Below are 11,764 nucleotides of genomic sequence, written 5' to 3'. Positions count from 1 at the left end.
CAACCCACATGCAGCTTGTTGGAGAAAAAAAAGTAGAAAGCAACACGCAAGCATTTAATGTGCTCTCCAAAGATCAAGATAACGGATACAATCTAAAGGGGTACAAATAGAAGAAAGATTCAGCATGGAAAGTGTGAGTTCAGAAAAAAGATGTAGTGCTCAAAACTGGAAAATAACTATAGTGGTTAAAAGCTTAAACAGAAGCAATATGAAACACCATCTTTGTAGAAACTATCAAACAACTGTCTTAATCTGCTTGAAGAGAAGAATAGAAGATCAAAATAAGAAGCATCCTTGAATAAGAACTGTTGTTCTTAATCTACTTAAAGAAAAGAATAGAACAAGAAGCAACCTTGAATAAGAATTGTGGTTCTTAATCTGCTTGAAGAGAAGAATAGAAGATCAAAACAAGAAGCATCATTGAATAAGAACTGTTGTTCTTAATCTGCTAGAAGAAAAGAATAGAACAAGAAGCAACTTTGAATAAGAATCGTGGTTCTTAATCCGCTTGAAGAGAAGAATAGTAGATCAAAATAAAAAGCAACCTTGAATAGATACTATGTTCACAATCTTCCTTTAAAGAATAATTAAATATGAATATCAATTTGAAGAAGCTTTCAACAAATGAAGCTAACGTTCTTACTCTGCCTACTCATACAAGGCAAGGATCTCGTCAGAAGATGCAGACAAGAAGACTCCAACGATTATTCACTTAAAAGTGATTACTTGTCATTATATCATGTAGTTTGTACTTAGAATATTTGCTTATTAAGAAGCACTGTTTTGAAACCAATTTAATTTGGTGATGATGCCTTAGGCGACCAAGTAAAGGTCAGAAGCTTGAGAAGACAATGATGGTGGTCATTGTGGAAATTCTCTTGGAGACCAAGTGAAGGTCAGAAGTCGCGGAGTCAATGGATGTTATATCTGTGGTCACTGAACAATCCATTGCAGTTAGTCACGAGCAGTTGGCTTGTGCAGGGTTACTAGATTGATGAACGTTATATCTCGATGAGATCACTGAACGGTTTAGTCATCTAGGGGTTAGTCACTCGCGGGTAGCTTGTGCAGGGTTAGTCACAGCAGTTGGTTGTGCAGGTGTAATCAAGTTTATTTATAGTGGATTAAGTCCTCTGTTGAGAGGCAAATCACCTGAGGAGGGTGGACTGAAGTTAGCCTTATTTAGAAGGTGAACCAGGATAAAAATGAACGTGTCTTTTACTTTCTGCACAATTCATTTAACTTAGAACATTCACGCAGAATATCTTCAGAACTGTACTGAGACAAGTTAGAAGTTCTAATGATATAAAGAAGTTAAAATAAATATCTCATTGGTTATGCAACTCCATTCCAAGCATGCTTCTGCAACATTAAAGCATATCCAGAAGATGAGATACTAAGAGAAAGAAAAGCATTAGAAGAAAGGGAATTTTAATTTGATAAAGAACACAATTTAATCCCCCCTTTCTTGTGTTTTTCTCCACCTTCACAAAGTTAGAGAGAAAAAGACACACAAGCAATTTATCCTAGTTCCTCCCATAAAACTCGAGTAATCTAGTCCCCTTGTACTTCCAAGGGGTTTCACTATAATCACTACTTATTGCAATTTGCTCAAGCACACAAGCAATAGACTTTCAATGCTCCAACATACAAGTAAGAGACTTTACTTTCTCACACACACAAGCAAGAGACTTCAGATGCTCAAGCACACAAGCAAGAGACTTATAGCAATCTAACATACAGAAGAAAGGTTATTTGAGTATTACATTTGATATACAATAAAAGGTGTAAACATAATACAACATAGAAATCCTCTTAAGACTTAAGAATTTCTAGAATATACAATTGTTAAGAAATTCTAAGTTAAACTTGTGCTTTTTGTTTTGACTGAGTTTGTTACTCAATGGTTTGTTCTTGTTTCTTCAAGTCTTCAACTCATTATATAGAGAGACATAAATGAGTCATTAAAGAAGACTTCTTGCACAAGAAAGGGAAACCTGGACATACCAGTTTGCCTATACCCTTGATTTTTCCTCTAGATCCATCCCCAAAAGTAACATAACTATTGGAGTATGGTTTTAACTCGTTTAGATAGTTCTTTTCCCCAATCATGTGTTTGGAGAATCCACTATCAAAGCACCAATATTATATTGAGGAAACTCTAAGAGTTGTATGAGCTATGAGACTTGTGGTTGTTTCTTTGTGTTTCTACACTTTCCTCACTTGGTTGTTCTTGCCAGTATTCCTGTTGAGTCTTAGCTGACTATAGGACTGAGGATACCCATACATTCTATTACATTAGGGTCTTATGTGACCATATCTTCCACAACAATGACATATCAATGATGAGCTCTTGTAGCTTCTATTTTTAGGATATACGTGTCGAACCAGATATTGTGGCATATGTTCCAACATCAAAAACTCAGTTTTCTTCTCAGGGGAAACAAACTTCTTAGTGGGAATTTTGATTTCTTTGTTCATGGAGTTGTAGTCAAACCCTATTCATATTCATATACATCTTCCCAAATTCTAATATTCCATCTAACATATTTAAACCATCGTTCAACATACGAACATATTTTGACCTATTTTCAAGTTTAGAGTTTAGCAGAGTTACTTCCTCTTCCAAACTAGTGATTGTTGAAACAATTTTCTCTTTTTCCAAAAGGAAGGAGAGCACTTATAGTTCTATTATATTTCCCTCCAACCATGCATGTAACACCCTACTTCCCGACTCAATAATTAATAAACAAAATATAATTCTGCCAAGTAGGATGTCACTTCACAATTCAAGAAGTTTGAATGTTACTTCATTTAATAAAAAATTATATTTCAAACAACGGAATTAAATAAAAGTATGTTATCCAGAGCCTCAATAAATCACTCATACCAAACGTGGTTAAATAATTACTTGAAATAAAAAAATACGTAACATAAAAACATAAAGAAAACAACTTGTTCTCCAGTGTTACATATCAGAGCAACTCCATTAGTAAACTCTACTGATAGCAACATGAGGTACATCTCAAACTACTTAGGTACTTGATTGTTTGTACTCCGAGGGAGCACAGACACAACAAACACAAAAGGGGTGAGAAATTAATTCATATAATAAAAGGTGTATAATAATCAAGAGAGTAGTATTTATACACACAAATCACATTTATCCATAATCACATTCTCACCACAACAAATGCACAAGCACAATATAATTACAATGCAATGAGACCTGACAACATTACACAATGCATGTGGTACCAATTCTCATCAACGGTTCATCATACAAACCCGACTCACCCTTCGAAATCCCAAACTCCCCCTTCTAAGTTCCAGATAAGTCTTTCGTCCTCATTTGAACCTACGACTTATCTTCTTCAACATATCAACAATGAATGCATGACATGATAATGATACAATTAACATAACAATTATAATAATATTTAGTGATCCACAATCGATCACACAATTGCAACCATGCTTAACGTAATCCACCATTTTAGACTACCACCAATATAATCAAACACACCTTCCTAATCATTCATAACACATCAAATAATTTGTCAATATGGACCTCGTCCATATTCGTCACCTCATACACTTTTTTCCCACGTGCCTACCAACTTCTGATAAAATCTTTAAAAATATTTTATCCTTGAAACAAAATTATAGCCCTATGTTTTAGCTACCCAACGTTTCAAACCCCTTCCTAAAATGATTTACGAGTTGAAAGTCATTATCAAAATCGTGCATGAAGGCGTTACTAAAAAGTTGTTGTTTTTCTGAAATTTCCAGGATGATTTTCATCTTCTTCAACCCCAAAAACTTCCATGAAATCATCACCAAAAAATTTTTATCCCTGAAATAAATTTATAACCCTCTGATTCAGCTACCCAATGCTCATCCCAAAATGATTTACGATTTGAAAGTTATGATCAAAACCATGCACAAAGGCGTTACTAAAAGTTGACGTTTATTTGAAATTTTCAGCATAATTTTCATCTTCTCAATCATAAACATAACAATATCAATCACCATTTATATTCATATAATCACACCAATAAATTCACAATTTCATACCCTAACGTCATCATAATCATCATCCCAAACCCTTAGCATACAACAAACAAAAAATTTAGCAATAATTCAAAATTCATCATCAACAAATATTAATTGCTATAGCCACAACAATTACAATTCATTCCTCACAATCATGGTAACACATCAACAATCATAACATGGCATAAGACCAACCTAAGATGGTAAGGACCCCTCACAATCCTCTCATGATTAGACACCCATATAGGAATAGTTTCCGCATTACCTTATAGTTTTAAGCTCAAAGCTTTTCTACAATGGTGATTTTTTGTTTTACCATTGCATCTTGCCCTAACTCTCCCTTTTTTCAATTCTTTTACGTATATTTTGTGAATACAAGATTACACTCAAAGATGTTTTTGATTTATGGCAAACTCAAATGAGCATTCAAACAACAAGGCGGAAGCAGAAAACTCAAAGAAAAGCAAGCATTGATCACGCATGACAAGTACAGGTTGATCTATTATACTTTAGGTCGACTCAACACAAGCAGATCAAGAAGAATGCAGAAAACCAGCAGTTAGGTCGACCTACTGTCAACCCAGGTCGACCTAAAATGGAGAAAAATCCACATACTTCTGCTAGGTCGACTCACACATCATCCAGGTCGACCTAAATTGATGAAAGTTACATACCAGTCTGCTAGGTCGACCTACACAACGACTAGGTCGACCTAATCTGTGAAAATGTCCCCAGAATGCATTTTGAGAGGATTCTGGTCGACCTACTCCTTAAACAGGTCGACCTAACTGGGAGCAAAATTCTGCAAGCACTGCTAGGTCGACCTAAGCTCTACAAGAGGTCGACCTAACTGATCAAGAATGCCAAAAATTCTGTTTTTCTCATCTCCAACTGCTAAGCTATCTTATATATTATCAAAGGTTCATTATTCAACACAACACCAACGACTGAAAGATACACAAACGCTTCTCATCTTCGTTCTTCATCATCTCCAACACAATTACACATAATCATTCTTGCGTTGCGGGTTAGTGATGAGTTCGATAACGTCCATGGAACGGAATTGAAGATTCCTAGTGGGTGAAGGTTTGTGGGGTTTGTTGGTGAATAAAATCTGCGGGTTTTGTCCTCCACGACGGGTGGTTCTTGGGGGTTTTTATCAAGAGGCGTTCATTGAGGATTCGGCTGAGTGTAACGATTGAGGAACGGGGAGTTCAAGGAATCAAGACACTGCAGAAGGGAATCAAAGTGAAGCTCTTGGATAACCTTGATCTTGCTCAAGATTAAGGGGGAAGAAGATTCAAAGGATCGACATAATTGGTTTATCGTTTATCGCTTTGTTATCTTCTTTGTATATACTACTTTCAACATTAATGAAAGATTACCCAATTTCAATTTGGAATTGGGGGCAGACGTAGTCGTAGCGAGGACGATCGACGAACTGCCTAAACAAATATCGTGTTCTTGTCGCTTTTACCTTTTCTTTTACATTCTGTTCATATTTGGTTATAATAGCAAATTGATCAACGATTCGAGTGTTAAGATTGTGAATTAAGTACTTACATAAACATCACAATCCACCACACATTGAATTACCTTCAATTTGATCATTATCACCAAGTGTTTGTATATTTGTTTCTATCACTCTTACTGCATTGCAAACATTGTCCATCATACAAAAAGTTAATCTGATTTTCAATAAGAGAAACGCTTTGATTCTGCAACATATACTCTTATCATTCAACTCAAGTCTTTGACTGGTTTTTTAAACACATATATAATCGTTTCGATAGTGGTTCGGAATAGACGCGAGTCGATTCAGAATCACTTCCGCTGAAAAGTCGTTTAAATCCGTAAAACTGTGAACGATCTATTCACCCCCCTCTAGATCCTAAGGCCAGCGTCTAACAAGTGGCATCAAGAGCTCTGGTTTATTCCGTGCTATGTGAAACACTTATTGGAAAGATGGCTTCCGGACCTAAAGGGGCTCATAATAGAGCTCCAGTTTTCAACGGTGAAAACTATGGCTATTGGAAGGATTGTATGTGTGTCCACATCAATGCAATTGATAGGAACATCTGGACAGCTATTGTCAATGGTCCCTTTCAGATCACCATGACAAATGCAGCTGGTGCAGTTGTTCCAAAACCAGAAAATACTTGGGATGCTGAAGATGAAAAGAGATATGCATACGATTGGAAAGCGAGAAACATTCTAATCTCAGCTCTAGGAGTTGATGAATACTATCGCGTTTCCCATTGTAGATCAGCTAAAGCTATGTGGGACACATTGCAAGTTGCCCACGAGGGAACGGATGATGTCAAACTAGCTAGGATCAATACGTTAACTCAAGAGTTCGAACTCTTCCACATGGAAGATGGTGAATCCATCGAAAACATGCAGAAGAGATTCATTCATCTGAAAAATCGGTTAAATTCACTTGATAGACCTGTTTCCAATGCAGTTGCTACTAACAAAATCTTAAGATGCTTGAACAGGGAATGGCAACCCAAAGTTACAGCAATAAAGGAAGCAAATGATCTAAACACTTTAGACATCACAACTCTATTTGGTAAACTAGAGGAACATGAACAACACCTTAAATGCCTTGACATGCATGAGAAAAGGACAAAGAAAGAAAAAAACATGGAGAAAGAGGTAGAGAAGAAGTCAATAGCTCTAAAAGCTTCGAGCTCCAAGACCTCAAAACGAGAGCCAAAGGATAGTGACACAAGTGATGACGAAGACTCCGATGATGAGGAAATGGGACTGTTTGTGCGAAGATACAACAAATATCTAAAGAAAAATGGAGCAAAACATTCCGACAAAGGCTTGATCAACTATAGAAAGCAATCAAACATGTTCAAACAAGATGACGACAACAAAGGAAAGATCAAAGGTCTTTGCTTCAATTGTGGGAAAGCCGGTCACTACAAACCGGATTGTCCATACCTTAAGAAAGAAAAGGAGAAGAACCAAAGCAAAGGTCATAACAAATCTAAAAGAGCTTACATAGCATGGGAAAGCGATTCATCTAGTGAAAGCTCATCAAGCGATGAAGAAGAATCAGCAAACCTATGTTTCATGGCTCATCAAAACAAGAAAAAGAAAGCTGTAAGTCATCTTAAACCTGAACTCGTAGATAAGGTATCTCATTCTCAACTAAAACTTGCTTTTGAAGAATTACATAGAGATGCAATTAAAGCTTTCAAACTTTTGGCCTCAAATAAGAAAATATTTTCATATCTTGAATCAAAAGTTGAGAAAACCGAAAAGGATATGGAAGCTTTAAAACAATCTATGCTAGACATTCAAAAGGACAAAGTTGAAATAGATCCTACATCATGGTTTGGTTGTGAGACATGTCACATTTGGCAAAAAGAAGTAAGAGATCTAAAAGCCAAGTTAGACAAGGCTCTACAACCAAAAGTGACTTTTGCGGTTGATCCAAACAAGTTCAAAAGATCGTATACTCCTTTATATAGCAAATACACTTTTGTACCAAAAATATCAACTAGCAAAACTCCATATTCTCATCATATTACCTGTCATTATTGTTGCAAAAAGGGACATACCATTGAAAAATGCAAATTTAGGAGAATTTTAGTTCCTAAAGGAGTATTTCAATGGTTGCCTAAGTGCAACAAATTGTGTACTCACTACCAAGGACCCAATGAAAATTGGGGACCTCCCTCTTTAAATTAATCTTGCAGGAAAAGTGTCTTGACATTGCCGAAAGGTTGTAGTTCCTTGATAGCGGATGTTCAAGACACATGACTGGAGACCTATCTCTTTTCGTTGAGTTTCAAGCAAAGAAAAAGGGGTATGTCACCTATGGAGATAACAATCGGGGAGCCATACTTGGTAAAGGAAGTGTAGGTAACCCTTCTACCACTACTATAACTGATGTGCTGCTAGTAGAAGGTCTTAAACATAATCTTTTAAGTATAAGTCAATTGTGTGACAAAGAATTTAAAGTAATGTTTACAAATTCTGGCTGCACAATAGAACATACTAAGAAAAGAGACATTATGTTTAAGGGCTTAAGAGTAAACAACATCTACATGCTAAACTTGGATGAGGTATCTAAGTCTAGTACCAAGTGTCTAGTTGCTCTGGGCGATGACTCATGGCTGTGGCATAGACGTCTCGCCCACATAAATTTTGACTCACTTAATAAAGTTGTCTCAAAAGATTTAGTAATCGGCTTACCTAAAATGAAGTTTTCAAAAGATCATCTATGTGATGCTTGTCAAAAGGGAAAGCAAACAAAAATCTCTTTTAAATCAAAGAACGTGGTTTCAACATCACGCCCTCTTGAACTACTTCACATGGATCTCTTTGGCCCTTCAAGGACTAAAAGCATAGGTGGAAACACCTATGGTTTTGTCATTGTCGATGATTACTCGAGATTTTGTTGGACAATCTTTCTACCTAGTAAGGATCAAACTTTTCCAGCTTTCACACAATTTGCAAGATTATGTCAAAACAAAATGAACAACAAAATAGTTGCAATTCGAAGTGATCACGGTGGAGAGTTTGAAAACATTCTTTTTGAAAAATACTGTGATAAACATGGAATTGAGCATAACTTTTCAGCTCCTAGAACACCTCAACAAAACGGAGTAGTTGAACGTAAAAATCGGGTTCTAGAGGAGCTGGCAAGAACAATGCTGAATGAGGGTAATCTACCAAAGTATTTCTGGGCTGACGCGATTAGTACAGCATGTTATGTTTTGAATAGGATAACAATATGTCCTATACTGAACAAAACTCCCTATGAATTACTAAAAGGTAGAAAACCAAATGTATCTCATCTCCATGTATTCGGTTGCAAGTGTTTTGTTTTGAACAATGGTAAGGATAATCTTGGCAAATTCGATGCTAAAGCTGATGAGGGCATATTCCTTGGTTACTCACAATCTAGCAAAGCATATCGAATATATAATAAGAGATTACTTATAGTAGAAGAGTCAGTACACATTTCTTTTGATGAATCTTATGCAAAATATGTCGAGAAAGGTCTTTCATTTAATGGTGCAGGTCCATCCACTAAAGACATTGTCAAGGATAAGGAAGATGAGGATGAAAGTATTGTAAAGAAAGATGCTGAGAGAGAGAAAGATGAGTCTCACAATGAAAATGAAAAAGAAAGCATCTCAAACAATGAAGAACTTCCCAAGGCCTGGACAAACGTGAAAGACCATCCAATTGACAATATAATAGGAGACATCTCAAGGGGCGTTACAACACGCTCAAAGATAAGTAACTTCTGTCATCATTTTGCTTTTGTTTCACAAGTTGAGCCGAAAAACGCTAAGGATGCATTACTTGATGAGCATTGGCTAATGGCCATGCAAGAAGAATTAAACCAATTTAAACGGAATGATGTTTGGGACTTAGTCCCTCATCCGGGAGATCATCAAGTAATAGGCACTAGATGGGTTTTTCGTAACAAACTTGATGAAAACGGCGTTATTACTAGAAACAAAGCTAGATTAGTTGCCCAAGGTTATAATCAAGAGGAAGGTATTGATTATGAAGAGACATACGCTCCTGTAGCACGTCTCGAAGCTATTCGTCTCTTACTTGCTTATGCTTGTTCTAAAGACTTCAAACTATTCCAAATGGATGTTAAAAGTGCCTTTCTAAATGGCTATATAAATGAAGAAGTCTATGTTGCTCAGCCACCCGGCTTTGAGAATTACATGTACCCAACTCATGTCTATAAGCTGAAACGTGCTCTATACGGTCTTAAACAAGCCCCTCGGGCTTGGTACGAACGTTTGAGCAAGTTTCTCCTTAGTCAAGGGTACTCTAGGGGTAAAGTTGACACTACTCTCTTTATTAAAAGAAAAGATAAAGATATTCTCTTAGTCCAAATTTATGTAGATGACATTATATTTGGGTCGACTAATGCAAAACTTGTCAAAGATTTTTCTAAGCTTATGCAGAGTGAATTTGAGATGAGTCTCATGGGTGAGCTAAATTTCTTCCTTGGCCTACAAATCAAGCAACTCAGTCATGGAACGTTTGTGAATCAAACTAAATACTGTACGGAGCTGCTCAAAAGATTTGGAATGAGTGAAGCAAAAGAAATTGACACACCTATGGCAACAAATACTAATTTAGACAAAGATGAGAAAGGTAAAGAGGTTGACGTAAAATTATACCGAGGTATGATAGGTTCACTATTGTATCTTACTGCCTCAAGACCAGACATCATGTTTAGTGTGTGTATGTGTGCAAGATATCAATCTTGTCCAAAAGAATCTCACTTGAAAGCCGTCAAAAGAATTCTGCGATACTTACGTGGAACTACTACATATGGCCTATGGTATCCAAAGGGAAATGAGTGTCATTTGGTAGGATTCTCTGATTCAGATTTTGCTGGCTGCAAATCCGATAGAAAAAGCACCAGTGGAACGTGTCATCTATTCTCAAATTCATTGATAAGTTGGCATAGCAAGAAACAAGTATCGGTTGCATTATCTACTGCTGAGGCAGAATATGTAGCTGCTGGAAGCTGCTGTGCACAAATATTATGGCTCAAGCAACAACTTCTTGACTTTGGTATTAAGCTTGATCGCATACCTATCATGTGCGATAACACAAGTGCCATAAACCTGAGTAAAAATCCTGTCTTACACTCACGTACCAAGCATATTGAAATAAGACATCACTTTCTACGAGATCATGTAGAAAAAGGAGACGTTACATTTGAACATGTAGAAAGCAAGAAGCAACTAGCTGACATATTCACCAAACCTCTGGCAACGGAGTAATACTTCAACATTCGTAGGGAATTAGGGATACTCGATATCTCTAATTTGGGCTAATTACGTTTGTTCTCTCTTAATATTATTCCTTTACTTTATATATATATATATATATATATATATATATATATATATATATATATATATATATATATATATATATATGTTCTCTCTTGCTAACATTTTTCTTAGCGTAAAGGTAGTTCATCATCTAGCCAGGCGTCATTCCACATTGATTAAAGGCTGCCATTAAAGTTGAGAAAGCGGTAACGTTATTGTTGTTCACTTCCAAAAATATTATTGATACTATAATATGCTATCAATTAACATGCTTATAGTGACTTCATACATATATCGCTCTTGCTCATTTGACTCTCATGCTATAACTGACTACCTTTTTATGAATGCTAGCATTTTATCTATGGTTCTCTCGTTACTCTTCTATTTTCGTTGTATCTCTTTTTGATGTTGACAAAGGGGGAGATAGATGCTGAGTGTACGGGGGAGCTGTGTTGAGAGATTGACTTGTTGAGAGATAGATGCTGGATGTACGGGGGAGCTTTGTTGAGTCTTTATCACTTACCACCAAAGTTTCGACTAATGGTTTGCCATCATCAAAAAGGGGGAGCATGTGAATACAAGATTACACTCAAAGATGTTTTTGATTTATGGCAAACTCAAATGAGCATTCAAACAACAAGGCGGAAGCAGAAAACTCAAAGAAAAGCAAGCATTGATCACTCATGACAAGTACAGGTTGATCTATTATACTTTAGGTCGACTCAACACAAGCAGATCAAGAAGAATGCAGAAAACCAGCAGTTAGGTCGACCTACTGTCAACCCAGGTCGACCTAAAATGGAGAAAAATCCACATACTTCTGCTAGGTCGACTCACACATCATCCAGGTCGACCTAAATTGATGAAAG

This window comes from Vicia villosa, unplaced genomic scaffold (assembly GCF_029867415.1).
Source record: "Vicia villosa cultivar HV-30 ecotype Madison, WI unplaced genomic scaffold, Vvil1.0 ctg.004396F_1_1, whole genome shotgun sequence".
NCBI classification, from domain to species: Eukaryota; Viridiplantae; Streptophyta; class Magnoliopsida; order Fabales; family Fabaceae; genus Vicia; species Vicia villosa.
This window is presented reverse-complemented; position numbering follows the sequence as displayed.